This window comes from Schistocerca serialis, chromosome 1 (genome assembly GCF_023864345.2).
Source record: "Schistocerca serialis cubense isolate TAMUIC-IGC-003099 chromosome 1, iqSchSeri2.2, whole genome shotgun sequence".
NCBI lineage: Eukaryota > Metazoa > Arthropoda > Insecta > Orthoptera > Acrididae > Schistocerca > Schistocerca serialis.
The window spans coordinates 603900898-603928129 of record NC_064638.1 but is presented as its reverse complement, the minus strand read 5'-3'; the positions used below and the strand labels follow the sequence as shown (position 1 = coordinate 603928129).

Sequence of the window (27232 nt, the reverse complement as noted above, 5' to 3'; positions counted from 1 at the left end):
TTAAGGACTTCAAACCGTTATTCGCAACTACTTGACATGCTATCGTTCTTCCACTGAAGGTCTTTACACACAGTTCTCAGGCATTGTTTTCCTCCTCTTTTAACCGTTTTTATTGTACTCCATGGCTGTTATTTCTACTATGTTATTTCAGTTCAATTTGAGCACTTTAATGGTATCTGCACTGGACAGATGGTGTGTATCACCTGCTGCAGTATTTCCTGTGTATTTCCTTTATTACCTATTTTTATGCATCTGTTAGTAAGCTTGGTCTCTTGTAATTATTTTCGTTTATAATATAATTGTTTTTTAAATGAGTGTCACTACAAGCTATTCGCTCTCCGTAGGTGGCGCGCTCTGCGCTGTTTCCACGTAATCAGTTGACAAACCTTTCAGTCCCAGCGGATTGCCATACTCATGTTTTAATGTTGGCTTTACAAGATAACTTTTACCTGTTTCGACTCGAGCAATCTATCTCATGTGTTTTTATTACCTCTCCTTGCAATGTGAATGTAAGTAATGTTTTTCCTGTTTTTAATGCTTCTAGTGCAACTTGAGCTTTTTAATTTGGTTGTTATTCTCTCATGTTGATTAAAAATTTTCTATAGGTAACTGTAACTTATTCTGATGAGGATACCATTATTTGGTATCAAAACCAAGTCAATGCAATAAAATTTAAGCACTTGGTTGGGTGTTTTTAAACTTCATTAAAATGGAAGTGTTAACATTCTTGCAGTGTAATATTTAATTAGGTCCCAAACTTTGTTTAGGGTACTGGATGAAACCTGGCCCAGTTCAGGTGTAAGGGTCTCAGGAAGGTTAGGAACCACTACCCTAACGCTACTGGCCATCAAGACGAAGTGAGATTGGATGACAGATGCGGTACGTCATTCCATGCTGCTTCAACTTTATGTCAGAGCTGTAGCGCCTGGTGAGCGCTGGCTTGACAGCATATCGGGAAGCCACGGCCAGGTGTAGTCGGTGGCTGAGAGGACGTGCTGGTCACGCCACAGCTGAACACTCTTTGTGACGAGGTATCTCAGGACGACGCGGACAGCATACAGTACAGCGTTTATCAATAGATAAGGCACGGAGACATCCAAGACAGGGTATAGTCACCGGTCTTAGAACGTAATAAACGTAATATTTTTATGCCAAAATTACCACATGTGCGAACCAGAGGTGATGGTGTTCTGTACGCAATAGCACCTCACACCAATAGGCCAGATTCTCGTAGTTAATGAGGACGACAAATTCATAGTGCCTGGTTCATCCACTTTGTTCCAACGATTAGCCAACTGATGGCATCTGCTGTCTTATTGTAATTCATTCCACTGCATTTCCCTCGTTTACTGTCAGATCTGACAACGTGGTTTTCGTCATTTATGTGTGTGTGTGTGTGTGTGTGTGTGTGTGTGTGTGTGTGTATGCAAGTGTGTGTGTGTAGGACGTTCTTTTTGCTTTTATTTGCAGTACTTCTACAACCTTATTCTACACTCGTCTCATTACGTTTTAGTACCGGTGGTACTGATCATCTCCCCAGAACGTTCAAAAACAAAATCATGCATCATGATGCTGCACGCAGAACTGTCATTCTTCTGGCAAGGCAGTGTAGTACCACTCCTGTGTCCAACGTTGTAGTTGGGCGCTCCACTGCCGACAAACCTCTCTGCGATGCCGTGTCAAGCGAAGCTGCAACAATTGTCGCCGTGCTGATAGTCCATGTTGATCCAAGTAGTAGCTGTAAACGAGTCTCTTTCCTAATTGAAGATGCGTATCGTGGTTGTACTTTCAGCGAAGTCAACAGGGAGTCTTTCCTCTTGGGCTCTAGTCAGGTGGAGCTATTGAAGTCACGTATGGGTTTGAGTATGGCCCTCCTGAACCGACTAATTTCTTATTCGCATCACAGTCGTGCGATCCTGTCCAACTCGAGCAACAACATCGCGGCCACAGTCCTGGCGACCACAGTCCTGTCGCTGTCAAATTCCGACATGCGATGTTTAGACATTTCTCGACATTTCTCCTTACACGAAGTGTAACACTATCTTCTCCCAAACAGCCAACATTCAAATGTGAGCCATATATGTGAGAATGCCGCTGCATAATACTTATTTACATACATAATGTAGAAGACGTTATTCCTGCCTAGTCTCTGCAACTGCGCTGAAATGCTAATCATCTGCATGCCTGGAGCACACACGAAATTATGGTGTTTATTGCACATCGCCTTCATAGCCAGCAGTGCATTTAGCACCACTATCTGTGTTCCATAAAGACTGAGAATTAGAGAGTTTATTGCTGTTTTTAATTGCATTAGCGCTTCGTGCTTCATAAATTTCTAAGGAAACACTTCCATCGGTTTTCATTTCATATGGCAGTTCCAGCGCATTACTAATTTATTAGCGGACTACCTCCGGACGTCCAGAAATCCCACGATCGCTAGGCGAGGTGTTGAATTTGCATGACCCAAAGGGCATCCGATAGCCCAGTGACAGGTGGCGACTCCTCGGGCCGGCCTCCCACGCAGCCGTCAGCAGGAGCAGCGGCCATACGCCTCTCCGCGTACCGAAAGGGGTGCGCAGGACGCCGCGCGCCGCGCAGGGGGTGCTGGCCGGCCAGGGGGCAGCCGGCCGCCGCCAGCCAATGGCGCGCTCCGGAGCGGACCTGTGGCCAATAGAGGGGCCGCACCGCTTTGACGTCACCGGTGCATCCCCACCAGAGCGGACTCCGGTCCGTGATCAATACGCGGCGGCGGGGGCGGCGGAGGCGGCGCAGGGCGCGCGCGCGGCCGCTCCACCGGATGGCCCAGCCAGCGCCGCGACGCCACCTGCCGACGACGCTGCCGCCGAGGCCAGTAGCGCGCCGCCCAGCGCCGGTTCGACACGCCAGGGGAGTCGCGCGCTGCCGGCTGCTGGCCAAGACGCTGACAGCCACACACTCGCAGGTAGGCGAGAGGCGCCGAGCAATGGCACGCGCGCGCACTCACACATACGCACACACACACAAGGGTAGGCCCCAGCACGCCAAAGTACTGGGCCATGAGCAGCACCTGGCATTTTGTAGTAAGGCATTGTCTCTCGATGCTGCCCTACTTCTGGGTTCCAAGCACAAACGCCAAATAATTTCTGCTGTTATGATTTATAAGCTCGGCGAGTGCAAGTGAGACATGTCATATTAATAAAAGAATCAACACTTTGACGATTTGTTCTTCAGGAAGACCTACACAGATAATTAATTAAGGGCTTTGTGAGTCTTTTCAGGTTGTCTTGTCGTTTTTTTGAGAACAGCAATTTAATTTCTATAATATTTCGGCACTTGTATTTTTCGTTACTTTATATGTCGCTGGCAGTAACGCAAACTTTAAATGCGAACATTTTAGGTTAAGGCTGACTGTAACCATTATGAATTTCAATTGAAATACAAATTGTTGTAACCAGTCACATCTATTGTCTTATACTTTACGCGATTTGGAGGATTATACCTCCAGCATGTGGATTTATGTCAGATAATATGGCTTGGATGTGTAGGAGTGATTTTTGGGTAACCAGTGGCACTCTTTTTCAGTCATCACAGGTTTCGGGCTTCTTTTCTAGTGTTTTTATCACACACTGTATAATGTTCAGTGAAAGACAGTGCCACACGTAACCCAAAAGTCATACATTCATGCCGTACTAACTGACATGTCTCTAGAACGTGTAATAAATGTGATCGGTTACTGCAGTTTGTGTTTTCAGTTCGCAGCAACTGTACTACAGGATAAAACCTTGAAACAGGTGTGTACGTTTAGGGGTGGTCGTGTTTGTGTGTGTGTGTGTGTGTGTGTGTGTGTGTGTGTGTTTGTGGATGTACTTGCGATTTATATAACTATTCTTGCTGACATTTCAGTCATAACTACAGCCTATAATTGTTGAGCGCACAGTAACTCCGTGCTTTACCTTTCGTACCTTTTACTGTTGTATGGTGTGGAACACGACAAACATTTTCTGCGAGCATACTCACAGTCACGATGCCCTCCAGCTGTTTCTTCTGTTCCACTTCCCGCCTCCCCCCCCCCCCTTCCAACCAACCCCGAACTCCTCCTCCACCTTTCTGACTGCCCCTTCTGTAAGCACTGCTATTCCGTTTACGATCTGTTGTCGTGTAGTGATAAAAAGGCTCTTACGAGCCTTTGCCTCCACCACGTCGGCGTCGCGAAAGAAATGCCGGACAGGAATTGAGTTGCGCCTCCTCGCAGCTGCTTATACTCACGCGAGCACATTTTAAACTTTCATCCTGCTAAGAATAAAAACGCGGTGAGAGAGGGTATAAATTTAGAACCTCTACAGCTGGGAGATTAATAAAAATTAGGGAAAGGGCAGTTGGGCACTCTTTATAGTGGAGCACACATTTTTCAACTATACCACGTGCTTATCTGTCGTCTGCCTCACTCTAGGTATCCTATAATTATATCAGTATGCGCACACATAAGGTATTCGTTTGTTGATGCTGTTTATTTCTTAGATATTGGATCCTTCTCTCCCTCTCTCTCTCTCTCTCTCTCTCATTAATATGAAACAAGCTGCTCTCGGACATTCGCTTTCATTAAAAAGTCTATTCATGTTGGAGGCCTCCTCGGACGATGTTACAGTAGATCGGAGAAGCAATCTTTCTTTCAGTTTCTGCAAGAAAGTGAATGCTACTAAGTTGAGATAAATATCAGTCACGGTCTTGAATACAGTAGTGTGAGAGCATTTACGTCAACGATTCGAAGCAACCTGTTAGCGAATACCATAAAAAATTAATCAGCTGCAATTGAATAACAACAACCATAAATATTTAATGATGTATCATGGACATGAAGTGAAAAACGGAAATGCTTTTTAGAGTGTCTTAAGACGTCCTATCTCACAGGCTGCCTAATATCCACTTAGTCATCACAGAGTTTGAAGGAATAATTTATCTGCTGCTATACCAGTATCTTGTTTACCGTTTGATTTACGTTAAGTGGATTGAAGCTATTTATTCTGTCATAATACTGCATATTTCGAATTTTCAGGAAGGTGGAAATACTGACCATAGCTAGCTTATTGTACTATATGTTTCAATTGATGCCTCCATTACACAATCGCGAATGTAACTGCTTTTAATGATAAGAAAATAAATAAATTCCACCTTCCCCACATCCCTACTCCACCCTCCAGTTGCACACACACACACACACACACACACACACACACACACACACTCTCTCTCTCTCTCTCACACACACACACACACACTTTGAAATAATTGTAAAACAGAAGAAAGATATTTAAAAATCAAGACATATAATTTATTTAGTACGTTCGTTGCAAGGTAAGCTAACAGGCCATTTGTAAGAACAAAAATAAAATCGAAAGTCTGGTCACCGGATGGTTCCTTCCGAGCGTTCCCGAGTAACAAAAATTATGGGTCTAGGTCCAGTCACACCAGTTGACGGCCCTGTATCTTCAGCTATCTCTCGATCTAATGTTTTGAATAACGGAACGTCTTGGTGCGAGATGCGCGTTCATCTGTGTTCTTAACGCTCTGTGTTATTAATACAAACGGGGAAACGTCGGAGCAGATTACTTGATATTCGCTTACGCGAGTCTCGGCAAACAGCTGCCTGTATGAAGTGCTGTGCTGATGCCTAAGCTAAATTTTCTATTCGTCGAGATGTATGAAGAATAGTTACACTTTTCATTCTGTTGCTCAGTAAGGCAACAGGACGCCAACAGGTTCATAGTTATGAAAACATACAACTATCTAAAATAAAATTAAGTTTATGAATGGACAGTGGATGTAGACAACGGTACAGCCAGTGCTGTACTGGTATTACACCGACGCAGCCACCATCAGACATGACACCACCGCTGCCTCATTCACTCCTCGGTCACCACCCATTGCTACGGCTTCCATCGTTCCTAGCCCCTTTCTCACGTTTCTGCTCTGCTAGTTCACAAGTCAGCGTATTTATTTATTTCTCTTCGGTAAATCATCCTCGTTTAGCACCAGTGATCATAACAGGCCCAGAGTTTCTGTCAGCCGTGTGCTATGTGTGTCCATCTACCGAATCCACCAAATCTCGTCATTACCAATTAACCAATTTCTCACGATTTATGGAGTATCCAACGAGTCGGGAACTCACGATATGGCCAATATAAAATGTGATGATATCAAGTATCTTACTTACACTGCATTCGACTGTCACACTGATGGCCAGTACATAGTCTAACGTCATCCCAGTGACACCCCCGCAATTCAAAAATGGTTCAAATCGTTCTGAGCACTATGGGATTTGACATCGGAGGTCATCAGTCCCTATAACTTAGAACTACTTAGACGTAACTAACCTAAGGACATCACACACATCCATGACCGAGGCAGGATTCGAACTTGCTATCGTAGCAGTCACGCTGTTCCGGACTGAAGCGCCTAGAACCACTCGGCCACCGCACCCCCCCCCCCCCCCAATACTGAAGATCCAACATTTTTTCGCTCGTCGGCCGGATAGTACGGTTATCCTACCCCCGTTGTCCGGGCCATACAATCCTAGACACAGCCATTGGAGCTAAAATACGCAGCCAAATTTCATCCCAGTCGTGGGCGCCTGCAGAAATTGGTCCAGATGGGCGGGGGCGGGGGTGACCCTTAAAATTGTCAATTTTAACATGAATGAGTCGACTGGTTTCGAGTGGTGTCATTCCACAATCACCGTTAAGCGACAATTGGCTAAACTATATGTATAGTGGAATCACGGAAAATCGGTTCTAGAACGATATGAGAATTGTGTATTGATTAAAATTTCTAGACCTATACTCCAGTTCCAGGGAAGCGGTGAGGCGGTGTGGGGGGGGGGGGGGAGGGGGGGCGGTAGCGCGGAGAGGCGGAGAGAGAGAGAGAACAGAGTTCCCCCTTGCCATCACGCCTTCAAATCTGTCTTTTGCCACTGAGTTGGTCACACTATCTTATTGGATGCTTTGATATTATGTTGCGCACAAAAGTATCATGTATGACATGTGAGAGTTTTTTAAATTTAGTTTCTACTGCATGATGGCTTAAGACCGAATCCGATCAGAGAAAACACGAAATTGAAAGACAGTACTGCGTCATAGATTTTATACGACTCAGTGTAAAGAGGGGCGCTAATTCCAACTTCACATCAGGCTCACATACCTATAAGCATAACTGCTGAAATAACTGCAATTCTCTGCTCAAAACCACAAATGTATTCAGTGATACACAAATACTGAACTTCAAGAAATCATACAATATTCCTGGCCAGGGTGTCCTGCTCTGAGGCTAAGTCCAATTGGTGCACACTACAGTATTACACGACGTGTGCATTGCTGTGGCAGTGCCGTAAGTTGTCGAATAGCGGCGGATCCTTCTTCGGACAGGCAAGCTGTAATCAACTGTAGTGGTAGCGGCGACAGCGGCTGGAACTGAAACTCCAACTGGCTCTCGATGAAACTCTCGCAGGAAAGCATTCCCGAACATAGTCTCCCAATTAAGCCCTGGAGCGTGACTTATATGCCGGTGCTCAGTGATACTGACCTCCACGATATTTCGTCCACGTAAAGGGTGACGTCGAACATTGTCCCACTCTGCTAACGACCTCTGCTGCAGGCCACTATAATTTGTGCTAGATTCACTTCGCCTGGTGATTAGGCCTACCCGTGTGGCTTGCGCCTTTTGTGGGCTGTCTAGCGAGCAGGCGTTGCGACTGAGATCACGGTAATGATCATCTTACGGCTGCACCTGAAATCTGAACTCCCTGCAAAACAAGATGACTTCAAATGATGCAAAACCAGTAGGCTTAAATGTAACGATACACCTGCTATTTAGACGCATCCATGACGGAATGATCTTTGTTATGCTCGAGGACATTTATACTACTCTTTACACCTCACGTTCTCGAGCTTGCTTCTCATGACACTTCACGTCTTTCCACCCATTGTGATGATAATAGACGCTGAACTCGGACTTGGGAGAGCAACGGCTCAAATCCTCGTCCAGCAATTGAGATTCAGGTGTTCCACGGTTTCCCAAAAGCACAACAGCCATCTCTCTTGAACAGTATATGGCGAACTGGTAGCTTAAGTAGCGGTTGGGTGCAGTAGGGACAAAAGCGGTGTCAACGGGCACGAAAATGCAGTATCGAATGGAGAATGGCTACTTCTCTGTGACAAATGAGAACTGTAGTGTAAGATTATGAATTTTTAGGTTGATCGATTGCTCCATGCAAACCGAAACAGAATTTTTCATGATTTATGGAGAAAAGAAATGTTTTCAAAAATTTATGATTGCCCTGCGTGAGGAGATAGGACAAATAAAGCTACATCAGGATCAACTGGAAGGTGAAGATACTGTGATACCACAAATACTGTATTAGTGCTTCTAGAGAAACGCTTCTTATAACAATTTGCTTCTTGATGAAAAACTGTTTGTCCTTATCAAAATTTTGAATCATTTTACATATGCTTCCAGTGTATATCAAATTTAATTGTAACTGAGAATAATCAACACTTTCCAAAAACTGACAGTTGGCAGTAACGTAGAATAAAATAAATCAAACGAACATTTGTGAGGTGGCGAATGACTCGGATATAGCAGGTTTGAATCCTGCTGGTGATGAATTTCTCAGTGCCGGTATTTGAGCTTGAAGGGGTGGAGAGATAGTGACGAAATCTCCTTGATCACCAAACTGTCCGACAACATCGCGGATTAAACTGAAGGCACGTGAAACTATTGATGCTGATCCGTCAATCGGATGGGGGCAATGGTGCTATTACAGAGGAGTAAGCCATGTGGAGACACCTGCTTTTACTCACTTTCATTTCTCATCATTATGCAGCGGAAACTTGACACCACAACTTAGTCATACACACATATATTACGGTCACCTACACTCAGCAGACACACTTGAGGTTAAACTCTCACACACTGCGAGTTAAGGTCCCATTATGAGCTGGGGAAGGAGTATCTTTCCAATTAGGCAGTTGAAAAGTCCTCTCGGAGTGTCCCAACTGACAGTACAAAAGAATTCTGACTTTCTTTGTCTGAGTTACATTAGTAAAACTTTCCTTTTTATCTTATTCCGAGCTATCTGAAGCAACTCGTTGGCATGAGATTCCTGGCCGTTGAAAGCATTGTCTTTTCGAATTCATTGACGATGTACTTTTGCCAGGATCGTTTTTGAATCATTTGTTAGCGCCGAGTGACAACTCACTTCAACGGTGTATGGAATCAATGACACATCCTATTTCCATCGTGTGTTAATAAAATAACTTTAATTTACTGCTGGAAGTTCTTCACCTGTTGATAGTGTGTGTTATTGATGACGATAGGAAACAATGCCAGTGTCTTATTTACAAAAAATATGTTGGTTCCGATCTAGCTATCTTGATCTATAAAAGGCTATGGAAATGTCTCCGTTTGAGGGTATCGGTGCTGCGTATGTACAGGTCGTGCGGGTCGGATACGGCTGTAAAAACACCGACATGTATGCATGGTGTTAGTGTGGCAGTCGTGTCTTTTCGACGTAAGTGCGGTAAATACGGAAATGGAACTATGACGACGTTATGATCGAATGCGTCCAAACAAGGCCAACGTACTGTTTTTCTTTTCTTGGCCGCCGAAGATCAAACACCCCTGCATGTCCATCAGAGAATGAAGAATATACAGGGCAACAATTATTTAACTATATGAAATAAAATCGTCATAACCTCTGAACTGTTTGGGTTAGGCGTTCAAACTGCACAGTTGGCCGAGGGGCATGATGGGAATTAGTATACGCATACTCATGCACCTTGTCGTTGTCAGCCATTTGCGCGTGAAACTGTCACGGTGCAACGTTGCTTAGCGTAGAGCGATTGTGAAGTCCTATTATGTGAGCAATAATAGCCCAACTGCAGCTCGAAGGAAGTCTGCGAACGAGTTCAAGCTGAAGACAATAGGGCCAAGTGTGCTAACAGTCAAGCATTTGATTCGCAGGCTTGTTCGTGATGACAGTGTTGGCAATGTCGGTCGCCCAAAAAGGATGGAAACGCCTGGAAGCATCAACAAGACACGCGCTGTTTTTCAAATCAGCCCCAGGAAATCGATCGGACGTTCTGCACGACAGATGGGAATCAACCAGGAGACAATGGGACAAATTATAGTTAAAGGCATGCATTGCTTCCCAAGTAAAATTCAAACCCATCAGCGCTTAAGCCCCAGGGCTATGGAACAGCGGTCGTGTTTCGTCAGCACTATTGTCCACAGGATGGACGAACAGGACTTTGAAGTGAATATGGTTTGGTTAGCGACGGAGAGTACTTTCATTTGGATGGGTTCGTCAATAAGCAAAATTGGCGCATTTGAGGGACTGAGAATCCACATTTAGCGATCGAGAAGTCTATTCAGCGTCAACGCGTGACTGTGTGTGTGTGTGCAACGTCCAGTCACGGAATAATCGGTGTGATATTCCTAGATGGCATGGAGACTATCTAACGCTACGTGACGGTATTGGAAGATGATTTCATCCCCATTATCCAAAGTGACAAAGTGACCCTGATTTCGACAAGATGTGGTTCATGCAAGACGGAGATCGGCCTCATCGAAGCAGGAGAGTATTTGATGTCCTGGAGGAGCACTTTGGGGACCGCTGACTGATTCTGGGGTACCCAGATGCCACTGGCATCGGCCTCGATTGGCCGCCATATTCTCCGGCTCTCCGCACATGCGACTCCTTTTTGTGGGGCTATATTAAAGACAAGTTCTACAGCAATAATCCCAAAACTATTGCTGAACTGAAAACAGCCATTCAGGAGGTCATCGAGAGCATCGATATTCCGACACTTTAGCGGGTCATGAAGAATTTAGCCTATTCGTCTCCGCCACATCATCGCCAAATGATGGCAGGCATGTCGAAATGTCATAATCTAAATCCGAATATCTGTAGTGACGTTTAAATATTGTGTAAAGTGTGTGCACGTCGTAGTTTTTAACTAATTTACTTTTTTTCCCATACAGTTCAATAATTGTCGCTATGAATATGGAGAAGCATAAACCACCGTTGTGGAAAGGTGCGCCAAGTTCATGGTTACGCATAATCCATATTTCAGATGTCTTAACGTAGAAGTTACGCCAACTCAAGAGAGAGACACTCTATCATCCGCCCTATGGTCCTCGCCTCTCCTCATGCGACGGTCACGCCTTCGATCCCTTAAAGTGGTTTTGAAGGTTCAACGATTCCTGTCGGACGAGGATGTGCAGCGGACGCCGTGGTTTACCAAACGAGTATTTTGAAACTGATGCATCGGTGGGACGATTGCCTCAATGTTCACGATGATTTTGCCTGATTGGCATACCTATTGTAGATTGTGCGGCCTCCTTCGAATGGAAACTTTTTGATTGCAGCTGATAGTTTCGGTGTGGTTCAAGCTTTCTGTAAGTCACTTGCACTCCACAATTATTTACACAATTTTTATTCCCCAGGAAGACAGAATTCACTTGATTGACGGACTTGCACCCTAGGCTTTTATTCAGGTGTTGTGTACAGGAACGCGCAAACCACCAGAAATGAAAAAGTTATTTACCAAGTCCAATACAAGGGCTGACCTAACCGAGTTTTCCTGCATGGTATTGAAGAACTTATGCCTTTGCAGTTGCTTTCGATTTCGAGCTGATTGAAATTTTTCGAATACGCATGTTCTTATTTGCATTAATAACGAACAGTAATACTTGATTGTAAGCTGAGTATATGCGCAAACACTTGTGAGCCAAAACTCTGTGACTGCTGGTCACAGCGCGGCTGAATGCCGCCTGGTGGGGATGTGGGTGAGGGAAGTAAAGGGCGGTCATAACTAAGCTTCCGCCACTTGAGCCAGTGTAGACTGAAAGCTGTTTACCGTATGCACAGGAATGATGTACAGTCTGTGCGCTGCAGGATATGCGTGTTAGAAGTGTTAGTGTCATGACTTGCCGTTAGGCGCAGGTACTGGTACTGTGACGTAGGGCGGAAACACAAGCGTCAGGGTGCATTACAGTTGCAGGTAGTCAACATGGGTCTATACAAGGTAAGTACGGCCTTACTCGTAAACCCGTTTCATCAAATCAGCAGCAAGAGTGTTGCTGCTGTTTGCGAATATCGGCGCATTAAAGGAGTCTGGAAGGTCCTCTTTCCTCGCCAGATTTCAAGAGCATGATTCGGGAGTGGTGACTTCGGAACAGCTCCTGGCAGAGGCAGACGGCCAACTGATCTACACGTTGTTGAAGTTACTGTCGCCATGGCTGAGAATGCTGGATGTAGTGTGCGAACTTAAGCACTGCACGAGCTGTGTCTCGACAATTGAACATTCCATCGTTCGAAAAGTCACGAACAATTGTGGTGTCCAGGCTTTCATGGATGTAGATGGTCGTCATATTGAGAAATGCTTGTAACCTTCTAGTTAAACATCGTACGCAAATAACAAATGTCGCCCTCTCATGTGGAAATTAAAATGGGTTTCTTTCAATGATTTATTTGCTATTTCTCTTCCGCCTGCCATCAGAAATGTTTCCACCAAGTTTCATTGTTCTACGATTACTCGTTTCTCATGGCAGTTCTCTCCAGTAGCGAAAGTTTAATTACAAACATCGTGTGTACACTGTCCAGTCGCATTAATGTCACCACCTGTGAAAAGCTTGAATAACCACTTTTTGCAGTTCGAGACGTGCAGGAAAAGAGTCAGTGCGGTTTTTGGAGGTAACGACAGAGATGTGAAGCTATGCCGACTGCAGTGTCGTGGCCAGCTGCGTTAGTTTTCTCGACTGGGGATCCACAGCGCGGAAAAGGACAATTTATGTGGTGCCACAGATTCTCCATTGGGTGTAGACCCGCCGAGTATGGTGACCAGAGGAGTACAGTGTACTCACCCCTGGTATACTTAGAACCACGCACGTAGCATGTCTACCGCGAGCTATGCGACACTTTGTGTTGTCCTGATTGTAGATGCCTTCGTGCCAAGGAAAAACAAACGGTATGTAGGGGTGGACATGGCCCCCTAGGATGGATGCGTATTTATGTTGATGCATTGTGGCCTCTAGAATGATGAGAACACTCATGGAAAGCCACGAAAACCTTCTCCAGACCGTAATGGTGCCTCCTCCAGCCGATTGTTGCAGTTATTTGCTTTCAGACGTTTCACACCATACACCCCAACGGCAATCCTTCCCGTGGACGACAAAACGTAATTCATCTGATAAGACCACGTGTCGTCATTCAGTAGACGTCCTGTTGCGATACTGACGTTCAAACTCCAGCCTTTGTTGCCGATGAAGAGCAGTCAGAATAGGTGCATGAAATAGGCGCCTGCAGTGCAGGCCAATAGGCGGTAACTTCTGCTGAACGGTCGTTGAGGAGACATTGATGGTAATCCCTTGGTGCACCAGGGTGGCCAGCTGCTCAACAACTACACGTCTGTTCGCTCGTACACACCTCCGCAACCGTCGTTCACCCCTCTCATCACAGCTGCTCGACGCCAGTTTTGGATAGCACCAGTTTGCCACACACAGTATAAATTAATCACAGCGCCACACGAATAGTTTACCAACTCAATCGTTTCGGAAATACCTCCACCCTTGACCCAAAAATCTAAGATCATCCCTTCTTTGACGTCACATAAATTCCTCCGTGTCCGCACAAAGAGAACGACAGCCCTGTTTACTGCGTCCCCTGACACTGCCAGTGCTGCCACCTGCCGTCTGCGAGTGATTATTGGACGTTGACGTTGAACATCGGCGGTCGTCACATTACTGACAAATTGTTTGTGCACTTTTATACGGTTATTTATTTTAGTAGTTTTCAATGGTGTCTCGTGCTCTTTGTGGCGAAATACACTACTCGGCATTAAAATTGCTACGCCAAGAAGAAATGCATATGATAAACGGTTATTCATTGGACAAATATATTATACTATAACTGCCATGTGATTACATTTTCGCGCAATTTGGATGCATAGATCCTGAGAAATCAGTACCCAGAACAACCACCTCTGGCCGCAATAAAGGCCATAAAAAGCCTGGGCATTGAGTCAAACAGAGCTTGGATGGCGTGTACAAGTACAGCTACCTGTGCAGCTTCAAAACGATACCACAGTTCATCAAGAGTAGTGACTGGCATATTGTGACGAGCCAGTTGCTCGGCCACCATTGACCAAACGTTTTCAATTGGTGAGAAATCTGTAGAATGTGCTGGCCAGGGCAGCAGTCGAACATTTTCTGTATCCAGAAAGGCCCGTACAGGACCTGCAACATGCGGTCGTGCATTATCCTACTGAAATGTAGGGTTTCGCAGGGATCGAATGAAGGGTAGAGCCACGGGTCGTAACACATCTGAAATGTAATGTCCACTGTTCAAAGTGCCGTCAGTGCGAACAAGAGGTGACCGAGACGTGTAACCAATGGCACCCCATACCGTCACACCGGGTGATACACCAGTACTGCGATGACGAATTCACGCTTCCAATGTGCGATCACCGTGATGTCGCCAAACACGGATGTGACCATCATGATGCTGTAAACAGAACCTGGATTCATCCGAAACAATGACGTTTTGCCATTCGTGCATCCAGGTTCGTCGTTGAGTACACCATCGCAGGCGCTCTTGTCTGTGATGCAGCGTCAAGGGTAACCGCAGCCATGGTCTCCTAGTTGATAGTCCATGCTGCTGCAAACGTCGTCGAACTGTTCGTGCAGATGGTTGTTGTCTTGCAAACGTCCCCACCTGTTGACTCAGGGATCGAGACGTGGCTGCACGATCAGTTACAGATAAGATGCCTGTCATCTCGACTGCTAGTGATACGAGGCCGTTGGGATCCAGCACGGCGTTCCGTATTACCCTCCTGAACCCACCGATTCCATATCCTGCTAACATTCATTGGATCTCGACCAACGCAAGCAGCAAGGTCGCAATACGATAAACCGCAATCGCGATAGGCTACAATCCGACCTTTATCAAAGTCGGAAACGTGATGGAACGCATTTCTCCTCCTTGCACGAGGCATCACAACAACTGCTGTTTGTGTATGAGAAATCGGTTGGAAACTTTCCTCATGTCGGCACGTTGTAGGTGTCGCCACCGGCGCCAAACTTTTGTGAATGCTCTGAAAAGCGAATCATTTGCATATCATAGCAACTTATTCCTGTCGTTTAAATTTCGCGTCTGTAGCACGTTATCTTCGTGGTGTAGCAATTTTAACAGCCAGTAGTGTAACAGTTTAATAAACTTTTTGAAACGTTCGCTCAATGTGTTTTTTAGAGTTTTCTGTGCGTTGAAGTCGTTCAGTAAATTTCATGCGGTAGTTTTCAGCTACCGTTTCTTATTGTTTCTAGCGAAATATTTCAGCAAAATTTTCATTCGCTGTTTTAACTTCGTTGAGTGTTCCAGTGCTACTTGAATTTTCGGTTTAAAAAAGCACTCCGTCTTCAGACCACGAGTGGCCTACTGGGACCATCCAACCGCCGTGTCATCCTCGGTGGAGGATGCGGATAGGAGAGGCGTGGGGTCAGCACACCGCTCTCTCGGTCGTAAGATGGTATTCTTGACCGAAACCGCTACTATTCAGTCGAGTAGCTCCTCAATTGGCATCACGAGGCTGAGTGCACCCCGAAAAATGGCAACAGCGCATGGCGGCCTGGATGGTCACCCATCCAAGTGCAGACCACTATCAACAGCGCTTAACTTCGGTGATATCACGAACCAGTGTAGCCACTGCGGCAAGGCAGTTGCCTGAATTTTCAGTTTAAGCTAATAAACTGTGTGAAGTTTTGTTGGTATTAGTATTTGTTGTGGATTAGTAGAATTAATAAAAGTTGTTGCTTTCTTAGCAGAGAGAGAATTTCGAGACCATTATTGTTAGTTCTATAAATAATTCTACTGGTGTACCTGAACTTACGTAACGTAGACGTTTAGTTTTTTTCAGTAACTGTAAAATGTTACCATGAGTGAGAAGTGTGGGCTTTGTCGTAGGTTTGTGAGTAGTAGGTTACGATCTGAGATTTGTTCAAAGTATTTTCATTGGGGGGAATGCAGTGGGGAAGTCAGTGGGCAGTGTAGCGAGATCCTCTCCTGGGAATGCAGAATCTGTAGTAGAAATAAGTTGATAGAGAAACAGGAGCATAAGATCTGTGCCCTTCAAGTGTAGTTACAATACGCAGAGGAGGAACTAGGTTGGTTGAGGAGGGTGAAGGGTGCTGCGAAATGGGATCTGGCTGTTGGCAAGAAGGCAGCTGGAAGGATTCAGACAGTTTTACCTTACGTATACGCAATAGATGTGACCAACTGTCAGAGTTGAGTGGAGAGGAGCCTCTAGTAGCTGTAGGTGTAGGAAGCATGTTAACGGTCCTCAGCAGTTAGAAAGTCTAATTCAGTTGCAAAGTCTAACAGAAAGAAGAAGGTTCTGCTGCTAGGTAGTTCGCACTGTAGAGGTGATGGCCAGCAGTTGCAGGAAGTGTTGGGGAGTGGGTACGAGGTCATCAGCATTGTGAAGCCTTGTGCAGGGTTGGCTCAGGTGACTGACAGCATAGGGGAGTTACGTAGGAATTTTACGAAACATGATCAGGTAGTGATTGTGGGTGGAGCAAAGAATAGTTTTGATAGCGACGGGGATATGATGTAGGTGGTGACCTGATAAAGATAACTACTCAAACTGGTAGCACTAATTTGCATTTCGTGCAGCTGTTTCAGTGTCATGATCGGCGCCACAATGCGGCTGTTAAGCGTGTTAATATGGGTCTGGAGAAGGCACTGATGGCAGAGGGCACGGGTCACATTGCAGTGGTGCCAGTTGAGTCTATCAATAGATCGGGTTTCACTAGGCATAGCCTGCAGCTCAATAGGTTTGGGATGGGGAGGCTGGTACAGCTTGTAGGTGACAGTGTACTGGGTGGTGGTGGGTTCACTCACGGAAAAATTCCTGTAGTAGTTGGTGTTAGAGCTGCACCATTTTTAGACTGAAGTCAGCTGATGGGTATAACTGCTTAAAGGAAGTCCCTCTAACTAAGGAATCACCTTCAGAGGAGGTCAGGTATCCAAGTAGAGAAGGAATCAACATATTTCGCCAAATTATAAGACGTATTAGAAATAAAGTTAGTGAACTGCTTATAGATGTTGAGTCTGATATTACTGGCACATCGGAGCACCACTTAAATAATTTGACAATTCAAAGGATTCAAATGGCTCTGAGCACTATGGGACTTAGCATCTGAGGTCATCAGTCCCCTAGAACTTAGAACTACTTAAACCTAACTAACCTAAGGACATCACACACACCCATGCCCAAGGCAGGATTCGAACCTGCGACCGTAGCTGTCGCGCGGCTCCAGACAGAAGCGCCTAGAACCGCTCGGCCACTTCGACCGGCCCAGGGGATTCCTTTACCAGGATACACATTAGCTGGCTGTTTTTCAAGGAGTTCCCTGCGTAAAGATACAGTACTCGGTTTGAGTCCACAGACGACATTGCATTGAACAGATATTCGAATGTTGTGCAGGGGCAGACGAATTTAGTGAAACTAATCTTCTATAATTGTTGTTGTTTATAGGTCCCCTAACTCTTACTTCAGAGCGTTTCTGCTCAAGCTAGATAGGGTTCTTGATTCACTTTATAGGAAGTACCAGAAATTAGTTATATGTGGTGACTTCAATATTAATTTTGTATATGACTGTGCAAGAAAAAGAAGGTTGGTAGATCTCATAAACTCGTACGAACTGATGCAGACGGTGTTTTTTCAACTAGGGTGCAGCGGAACAGTACCACAGCCATAGGCAATATTTTTATTCATTCTTCATTACCACATGGGCATTCTGTTAGTAAAATGGTGAATAGCCTTTCAGTCCGTGATGCACAAATTTTAACACTAGAAGGCTTTTGTACTCAAACAGATGTCACATACAATTACAAACTATGTAGGAAAGCAAATCCAACGGCAATAGAGAGTTTTTTAAACATCATAAAGGAACAAGAGTGGAAGGACCTTTATATTGCCGATAACATAGATGACAAATATAACGCTTTCCTTAACACATTTCTCATGGTCTTCGAGAGTTGATTTCCATTAGAACGTTCTAAACGGGGTACTAGCAGTAATAAGCAGCCCGGGTGGCTGACTAGTGGGATAAAGATATCATGTAGAACAAAGCGGGAATTATATCAAAATGGTAGAAGTAATTACAATAAAACTACAGTAGCCCATTACAAACAGTATTGTAAGGTGCTTAAAAATGTTATTAGGTAGGCAAAGAGTATGTGGTATCCAAATAGAATAACTAATTCACAGGATAAAATGAAAACCACATGGTCAGTTGTGATGGAAGTGTCTGGTCAGCAGCACAAGGTCGACGATATAAAGTCAGTTCGTAGTAAAATATTTCTGTTACTGGTAAGTCAGATATATGTACAATATTTAACAATCATTTTCTGAGCATTGCTGGTGAGTTAAATAAAGACTTAGTTTCTACAGGGCCTCATTTAACTCTCTTGAAAAGTGCCTTTCCGAGACTGATGTCTGAAATGTCTGTGATACTGACAAGAGGGAGATTGAGTCAATAATTAAATCACTGAAGTCTAAGGACTCTTATGGATATTATGGAGTGTCCAGCAGAATATTAAAGTACTGTGCTGCACATGTTAGCCCTGTACTTAGCCATATTTGTAATTTTTCCTTTAAGAATGATCAGTTTCTTGAACGATTTAAGTACTCAGTAGTGAAGCCGCTTTATAATAAGGGAGAAAGGGATAATGTAGACAATTTTGGACCTGCTTCTATGCTATCAGTGTTTGCTAAAGTTATCGAGAAGGCTGTGTGTGTAAGGATAACTGACCATTTTATATCGTATAAAATGTACAGTTCGGCTTCATAAGTCGTCTAACAACTTAAAATGCTGTATTCTCTTTTCTCTGTTAGGTACTGGATGGATTGAACACAAGGTTTCGAATGTTAGGCATGTTTTTTGATTTAGCTAAGGCGTTTGATTGTGTTGATCGCAAAATATTTCTCCAGAAGTTGGACCATTATGGAATACGCGGAGTAGCTCACAATCGGTTCACCTCTTACTTTAGCAACAGACACCAAAAGGTCATTATTCACAATGTTGAGAATGGCTGTGATGTGGGGTCTGAGTGGGGTACAGTCAAATGGGGGGTACCCCAGAGAACAATGTTGGGACCACTCCTGTTCCTTATTTATATAAATGATGTGCCCTCTAGTATTACCGGTAATTCTAAAATATTTACGTTTTCTGATGATACTAGCTTGGTGGTAAAGGAAGTTCTACATCTACATCTACATTGATACTCCGCAAGCCACCCAATGGTGTGTGGCGGAGGGCACTTTACGTGCCACTGTCATTACTTCCCTTTCCTGTTCCAGTCGCGTATGGTTCGCGGGAAGAACGACTGTCTGAAAGCCTCCGTGCGCGCTCTAATCTCTCTAATTTTACATTCGTGATCTCCTCGGGAGGTATAAGTAGGGGGAAGCAATATATTCGATACCTCATCCAGAAACGCACCCTCTCGAAACCTGGCGAGCAAGCTACACCGCGATGCAGAGCGCCTCTCTTGCAGAGTCTGCCACTTGAGTTTATTAAACATCTCCGTAACTCTATCACGGTTACCAAATAACCCGGTGACGAAACGCGCCGCTCTTCTTTGGATCTTCTCTATCTCCTCCGTCAACCCGACCTGGTACGGATCCCACACTGATGAGCAATACTCAAGTATAGGTCGAACGAGTGTTTTGTAAGCCACCTCCTTTGTTGATGGACTACATTTTCTAAGCACTCTCCCAATGAAACTCAACCTGGTACCCGCCTTACCAATAATTAATTTTATATGATCATTCCACTTCAAATCGTTCCGTACGCATACTCCCAGATATTTTACAGAAGTAACTGCTACCAGTGTTTGTTCCGCTATCATATAATCATACAATAAAGGATCCTTCTTTCTATGTATTCGCAATACATTACATTTGTCTATGTTAAGGGTCAGTTGCCACTCCCTGCACCAAGTGCAGATCTTCCTGTATTTCGCTACAATTTTCTAATGCTGCAACTTCTCTGTATACTACAGCATCATCCGCGAAAAGCCGCATGGGACTTCCAACACTATCTACTAGGTCATTTATATATATTGTGAAAAGCAATGGTCCCATAACACTTCCCTGTGGCACGCCAGAGGTTACTTTAACGTCTGTAGACGTCTCTCCATTGATAACAACATGCTGTGTTCTGTTTGCTAAAAACTCTTCAATCCAGCCACACAGCTGGTCTGATATTCCGTAGGCTCTTACTTTGTTTATCAGGCGACAGTGCGGAACTGTATCGAACGCCTTCCGGAAGTCAAGAAAAATAGCATCTACCTGGGAGCCTGTATCTAATATTTTCTGGGTCTCATGAACAAATAAGGCGAGTTGGGTCTCACACGATCGCTGTTTCCGGAATCCATGTTGATTCCTACATAGTAGATTCTGGGTTTCCAGAAATGACATGATACGCGAGCAAAAAACATGTTCTAAAATTCTACAAGAGATCGACGTCAGAGATATAGGTCTATAGTTTTGCGCATCTGCTCGACGACCCTTCTTGAAGACTGGGACTATCTGTGCTCTTTTCCAATCATTTGGAACCCTCCTACTTTTATGTTGCACTGTTTCAAATAGTGCAGTTCATGACACAAGCACGTGGCTTGTAGAAAATGAACTAACGCTAAATCACAGTAAGACTAAGTTTTTACAGTTTCAGACACACAATTCAACAAAACCCGACGTTTTCATTTCACAGAATGGGCATATGATTAGTGGAACTGAACATTTCAAATTTATGGGTGTTCAGATAGAGAGTAAAGTGTCGTGGAAAGCTCATGTTCAGAATCTTGTTCAAAGACTTAATGCTGCCATTTTTACTGTTCGAACGGTATCTGAAATAAGTGATCGTCAGACACGAAAATGAGTCTACTTTGCTTATTTTAATTTACTCATGTCGTATGGTATTATATTTTGGGCCAACTCTTCTCATTCTAAAAGGATATTTTTGCTCAGAAACCGGCAGTTCGGACAATAAGTGGTGTAAGTTCACGAACTTCTTGTCGATCCCTGTATACTAGTCTGCGTATTTTGACATTGCTCTCTCAATATATATGTTCTTTACTGTCGTTTCTTGTTAACAGTATCAGCTTATTCCCAAGTATTAACAGCTTTTACTCAGTTGATACTCGGCAGAAATACAACCTGTAGCCGCGCAGGGTTGCTGTGCTTTCTACGGCGCCATGCCAGGGTTCGCGCGGCTATCCCTGTCGGAGGTTCGAGTCCTACTTCGGGCATGGGTGTGTGTGTTGTCCTTAGCATAAGTTAGTTTAAGTTAGATTAAGTAGTGTGTAAGCTTAGGGACCGATGACATTAGCAGTTTGGTCCCATAGGAACTTACCACGAATTTCCAAAATTTTCCAATCTGCATTTGGATCACACTTCCTTAACTTTTGTGCAGAAAGGTTTGCAGTATACTGCTGCATCCATTTTCAATAAGCTACCACAAGAATACAAAAACCTTAACAGTAAAACACGCGCTTTCGAATAGAAACTAAGGAGTTTCCTCAGGGGCCCCCCTTCTATTCTGTTGAGGAGTTCCTTGAGAAATTAAGCTGATTCTTATGTTATATTGTTGATTGCGTTTACTTAAACTTGTAGCTTGTGTTTTTTGGGTTCATAAACATTATATTTTATCTGTTACTACTTTTATGTTGTAATTTCATGTACTGAGACGTTCCATGACCTTGGAGATTTGCTCCTCAACTTGGTCTTACGCAACTAGACGTGTACATAAAAAAAAAAAAAGTTTTGTGACTGGATCATGTATAAGTGCAGCAGACACGAATGGGGACTCATTCGGGCGAGGATACAAGCAGCAAATGGACAACTCCACTGACACAAGTGACTTTGACAAAGGCAATATTGGTATGTACCGGCATCTGGGAAGAAGAGTATTTTCGAAACGGCGAAGCTGCTACTGTCGTGAGAATCTATGGAAAGTAATTGAAGGTAAGTGAGACAACAAGTAGGGATAAGATGTTGGATGCACACGCTTCATCACAGAAAGTGAAGGTCGGTAGCTTGTCTAATCTGTAAAGCAGGACAGGTGGAGATCTGTGGCAGTGCAGTGGTGGTGCAGACTAAAGTGTTTCGGAGCAGATCTTCCAGCGCACTGTTTTGAACTTTGGGCTCTGCAGCGATGATCCCTGCGTGTTCCCATGTTGAGTCAACGACGTCGTCAATTACGATTGCAGTTGGGCACGTGAACTTGTGATTGGGCCATGCTCAGTGGAAACGTTTCGTCTGGTCGAAAGAATGACATTCCATGCTACACGAGTTCAAGCGTTGTGTTTCGATATAGGCGAATGGCGGGTTCAGTCATGTGCCGCACCACTGACATTATTATACTATGACAGCCGGCCGGAGTAGCCGAGCGGCTCTAGGCGCTATAGTCTGGAACCGCGCGACCGATACGATCGCAGGTTCGAAACCTGCCTCGGGCGTGGATGTGTGTGATGTCCCTAGGTTAGTTAAGTTTAAGTAGTTCTAAGTTCTAAGGGACTGATGACCTGAGAAGTTAAGTCCCATAGTTCTCAGAGCCATTATGCTATGACAGACATTCACTTCGGCTTCCAAGGGACCTGTGACAATTACGGAGGGCACCGTGACAATAGTGGACTACGTGAAACTTATTGTGGACCATCTGCAACCCTTCAATCTTGCCTTCTCCGACAGTGAATGCATTTTACAGAGGGTTAACTGTCCGTCTCACAAGCTCGGAATCGTGTTGCAGTGCGGTGGGGGAGTATGATAATGTACTCACGTTGTTATCTCGTCCACCAAAATTCGCCCTCTCTGAACCTGATTGGACACGTTTGGGACGCTATAGAGCGCCAGCTCCACACTCACATACCAAGGGGCAGCAATTTGCAGGAACTGCGTGCTCTGAGCTTGCGCATCTGTTGCCGCATTCCTCGGGAAACCTACCAAGGGCCTGTTGAACCCGTGCCTCTCAGAATCGCTGCTGTAAATTTCAAAGGTGAAACAAAATCCTGTTAAGCAGAAGTTCATAAAGTTTTGGTTGACGAGTGTAGACCTGTATGTAAGAAAACAATGAAAAATGGATGACATATTGTCATGAAAGGTGTCGAGACGTCGGAAGACGACCTCAGCAGCCCTCCGCACTTGCAGACACCGTGGCAGGGTGACAGTGCGACTGTGGGGAGAGTGAGCCCAATATACACAAGCAGAAAAACACGCCGCAGACGCCGTCATCTGAAGATAAGTGTTCATAGTAAACAAATACGCCACAATTGTAAAATGCTTTTACTGACCGAGTTCTTACGCAACGTAAGGCACTACAGGGTGTTACAAAAAGGTACGGCCAAACTTTCAGGAAACATTCCTCACACACAAAAAAAGAAAAGATGTTATGTGGACATGTGTCCAGAAACGCTTAATTTCCATGTTAGAGCTCATTTTAGTTTCGTCAGTATGTACTGTACTTTCTCGATTCATCGCCATGATTTCATAAGGGATACCTGTGCTGCTAGAACATGTGCCTTTACAAGTACGACACAACACGTGGTTCATGCACGATGGAGCTCCTGCACATTTCAGTCGAAGTGTTCGTACGCTTCTCAACAACAGATTCGATGACCGATGGATTGGTAGAGGCGGACCAATTCCATGGCCTCCACGCTCTCCTGGTCGTACCTTTTTGTAACACTCTGTATATACTACCACGGTTTTGGGATCTTAGTCCCATCACCAATTGTATCTGAAATCTATCAGTTGTACGCGAGTCACACGGGCGCTCTGTATCAGCGTTCGACTGCATGCATTCCTGGTGGCAATTTTGGGACGGGGGCATTTTCCCAGGCCGCGATTGAAAGTTGGGGTGCTATTATGACGGTCCACCTACGGTACGTGTTTGCCTACTAATTGTCTGGGCATTGACATGATGTCCTACAACAGGAAGATTCCAGATTCATCTGATATTAGCGCCAAGACCCCGAAATCGTGGTAGTACATAGCGACTTCTGTCGTGTTAGACTTCGGTCAATAAAAGCATTTTACAACTGTGAGGGATTTTCTTATCATGAACATGTTGCGGAGCATTTGTGGATGTCCCATAAATAAAAATTTATGTTAGTTATAAACTGTAATAAATTTGTAACTAAAACTGCAATAATAAAAATTTCAAAAATGAGAACTGAATGTTAATACTATGCTTGAATTTGTACAGAATAAATGCATCCGAAACCAGAAGAATGTTTCTTTATTCTTCTGCCCTTATTCTGCCTGTGGTAGGGTCTTCCAATGATAGGAAATTAGGAAACCATAATGCGCCAATTTTGTTGTATTATCTATGAAAGGACACTCTTCTTGGCCGTACAACTTTGTCGTCCTGAGAAGTGAAAGTCGTGTGATCTTCCTTCAGCCGGTTTTTGTGTTTAATTATTCGGCTGTCGTGTTTCTCAGTCGATACGGGTAAACCGGCAAGTGATTTTCCAGCTACTCTCAGTCCTTGATCCGCATTTCAGTCAGCTCCACGTCTCTCAAGGAAACTACCGAACGGCATGATATGAAGTGCTGCCACCACAGCAGACAGAAGGAGGAAAACTATAAAACGGTAACACTCAATGAAGAAAACTTTCATCAATCGATGTAGCATAAACATAAAAACGTGAGAAAGCAGTTGTGGATGTCCGTCCTGGTTACGAGGTGCTGAAAGCTACGTTGAAATGTCGGTGTAAGTCGCCAGCGAGGGAGGCTTCACGACTGTAGATAATTTACGAATATTAAGTTGCCTGTGGATGACACGTGGTTAGTCCCGGTGACGTCGAAGGCTTGTGTAAGCAGCGACAGTGACTCAAGCCTTCCCCTAGATGGCCCCTGGCTCTGAGCACTATGGGACTTAACATCTGTGGTCATCAGTCCCCTATAACTTAAAACTACTTAAACCTAACTAACCTAAGGATATCACACACATCCATGCCCGAGGCAGGATTCGAACCTGCGACCGTAGCAGTCGCGCAGTTCCGGACTGAGCACCTAGAACCGCTAGACCACCGCGGCCGGCATTTGGCCCCTGCCTGTGCTCGCTGTTGGCGATGGGCGAATGCGCTCTGCCTACTGCTGTTCAGTGGCCACGTACGTTCTGAATCAAGTGTTGTTTATGGATCTTCAGGCGGTTATTAGAGCTCAGCCATGCGTTGCTGACAGGCGGCGCGAGCTTGGATGCGACGAGCTGACAGTAAACATCTCCTGTCTTGCGCAACCAACCTGCTGTAGAAATCTGTATTTATGGGAATAAGGCGTCCACCTCTTTACTCACTATAACAATAAAACTGTTAATTTTGCATCTGTGAAATCGATGTTTGGTCCAATTCTTTATCTAGTAAGTTCAATATTTATTTCTTCATCATGTACCTATATAAAGGTTTACACCACTACGTACATCAGTAAATGGCTGGTGGAATACGTATTTCATCACGTTACCCCTTATAAATATATTTAAAGTTGATGTAGACGTTCAAGAAATGCAACAGGTTTTTTTTTCTGAAACTATGTTGGTTTTATTCAGGATTCCAGTACACCATATTATTCCTCACTCTTCTGACTAGAAACCCGTATTTTTCAATATAATCTCCGTTCAATGCAACGGCCTTATGCCCTATACTGGGGAGGCCTGTATGCCCTCGTGGTACCACTCTACTCATCGACGTCGGAGCCAACGTCTTACTGCGTCAATAATCTCCCCATCACCCACGTACTGCTTCCTGCGGAGTGCAGCCTTCACAGGGCCAAAGAGATGGAAGTCGGAAGTTGCGAGATCCAGGTTGTAGGTTGGCTCTGAGCACTATGCGACTTAACTTCTGAGGTCATCAGTCGCCTAGAACTTAGAACTAACTAAACCTAACTAACCTAAGGACATTACACACATCCATGCCTGAGGCAGGATTCGAACCTGCGAGCGTAGCAGTCGCTCGGTTCCAAACTGTAGCGCCCAGAACCGCACGGCCACACCGGCCGGCAGTTGTAGGTTGAATGAGGAAGAACAGTCCAAGGGGTTCCGTGATCTCTCCGATGCGCAGACTTGTGTGAGGCCTTGCGTTGTCATGGACAAGGATGACTTCGTTTGCATTTTTGTGGCTACGAAAACGCTCAAGTCTTTTCTTCAGTTCTCTGAGGATATCACAATACATCTCAGAGCTGACTGTTACACCAAGAGGAGGACTCAAATGGAATAGCCCCTTCAGAGTCCTAGAAGACCGGCTGCGGGTGTGGCTTTGAACTTTTTCTTCGGAGGAGAGGTGGTGGGGTGCTACTCTATGGATTGGGGTTTTGTTTCCGATTCGAAGTGGTGAACCCATATTTCATTGCCTGTACGATGTTTGAAAAGAAATTGTCACTATCACCCTCGTAATGTGCAAGAAATCCCGCACAGATGGTCTTTCATTGCTCTTTATGGTCGTCTGATAGGCGGCGACGAATCCAGCGGGCACACACCTTTGAGTATCCCAACTGGTGGACGAGCGTGTCACCGCTACCAACAAAGACGTCCAGTTGAGCAGCGAAATGTTTGATTGTGATCCGTCGATCACCTCGAATGGGAGTGTCCACACGTTCCCACACTGCAGAGTCAGAGCTGTGTGCGGATGGCCAGCACGCGGGAGATCGGACAGGTTTGCACTACCTTTTTGAAATTATGACAGACACCTCGCCCAACGACTCATCGTACTTTCCTTCCCTGCAAGATCTCCGTAGACATTCCGCAGGCGCCTATGAAAATCTGCAAAGGTCTGGTTTTCCAGCAAAAGAAACTCAATGACAGCCTTCTGCTTGGAACACATCTCCGTTACAGCAGCCATTTTTGAAGGCTACGTTTAGCACTGCGACCTATCGGAACATAATGAAACAATAGGGGGTGAAACGAGAATATTCCACGATGTCCCACAACAAATTCCGAATTTTTTCAACAGAAAATGTGTTGCACTAATTACGGAACGCCTTTCGTATAATAAAAACAGCAGTATAATTCCATTGACACACCTTATTTTTTATTAGTATATACGTGTTTAAATTTTAATTTAAAACTCAATTAATTCTATTCAGGTAAGATGTCCATTATAGCTCCACTCATGAACTACAGACATGATTCCTGCCTTGATAGCGAAATG

The 27232-nt window shown here is 44.7% G+C and overlaps 1 protein-coding gene across 1 annotated transcript in view; it reads left to right on the top strand.

Annotated features, from left to right (window-relative positions):
- The first annotated feature begins 2812 nt into the window (after nucleotides 1–2812).
- LOC126477208 (high-affinity choline transporter 1) overlaps nucleotides 2813–27232 on the top strand; it is a 361021-nt gene continuing 336601 nt past the window's right edge. Inside the window, exon 1 of the mRNA XM_050103600.1 lies at nucleotides 2813–2941. The gene's annotated coding sequence lies outside the window, so the exon portion shown is untranslated. The remainder of the gene's footprint in view (nucleotides 2942–27232) is intronic.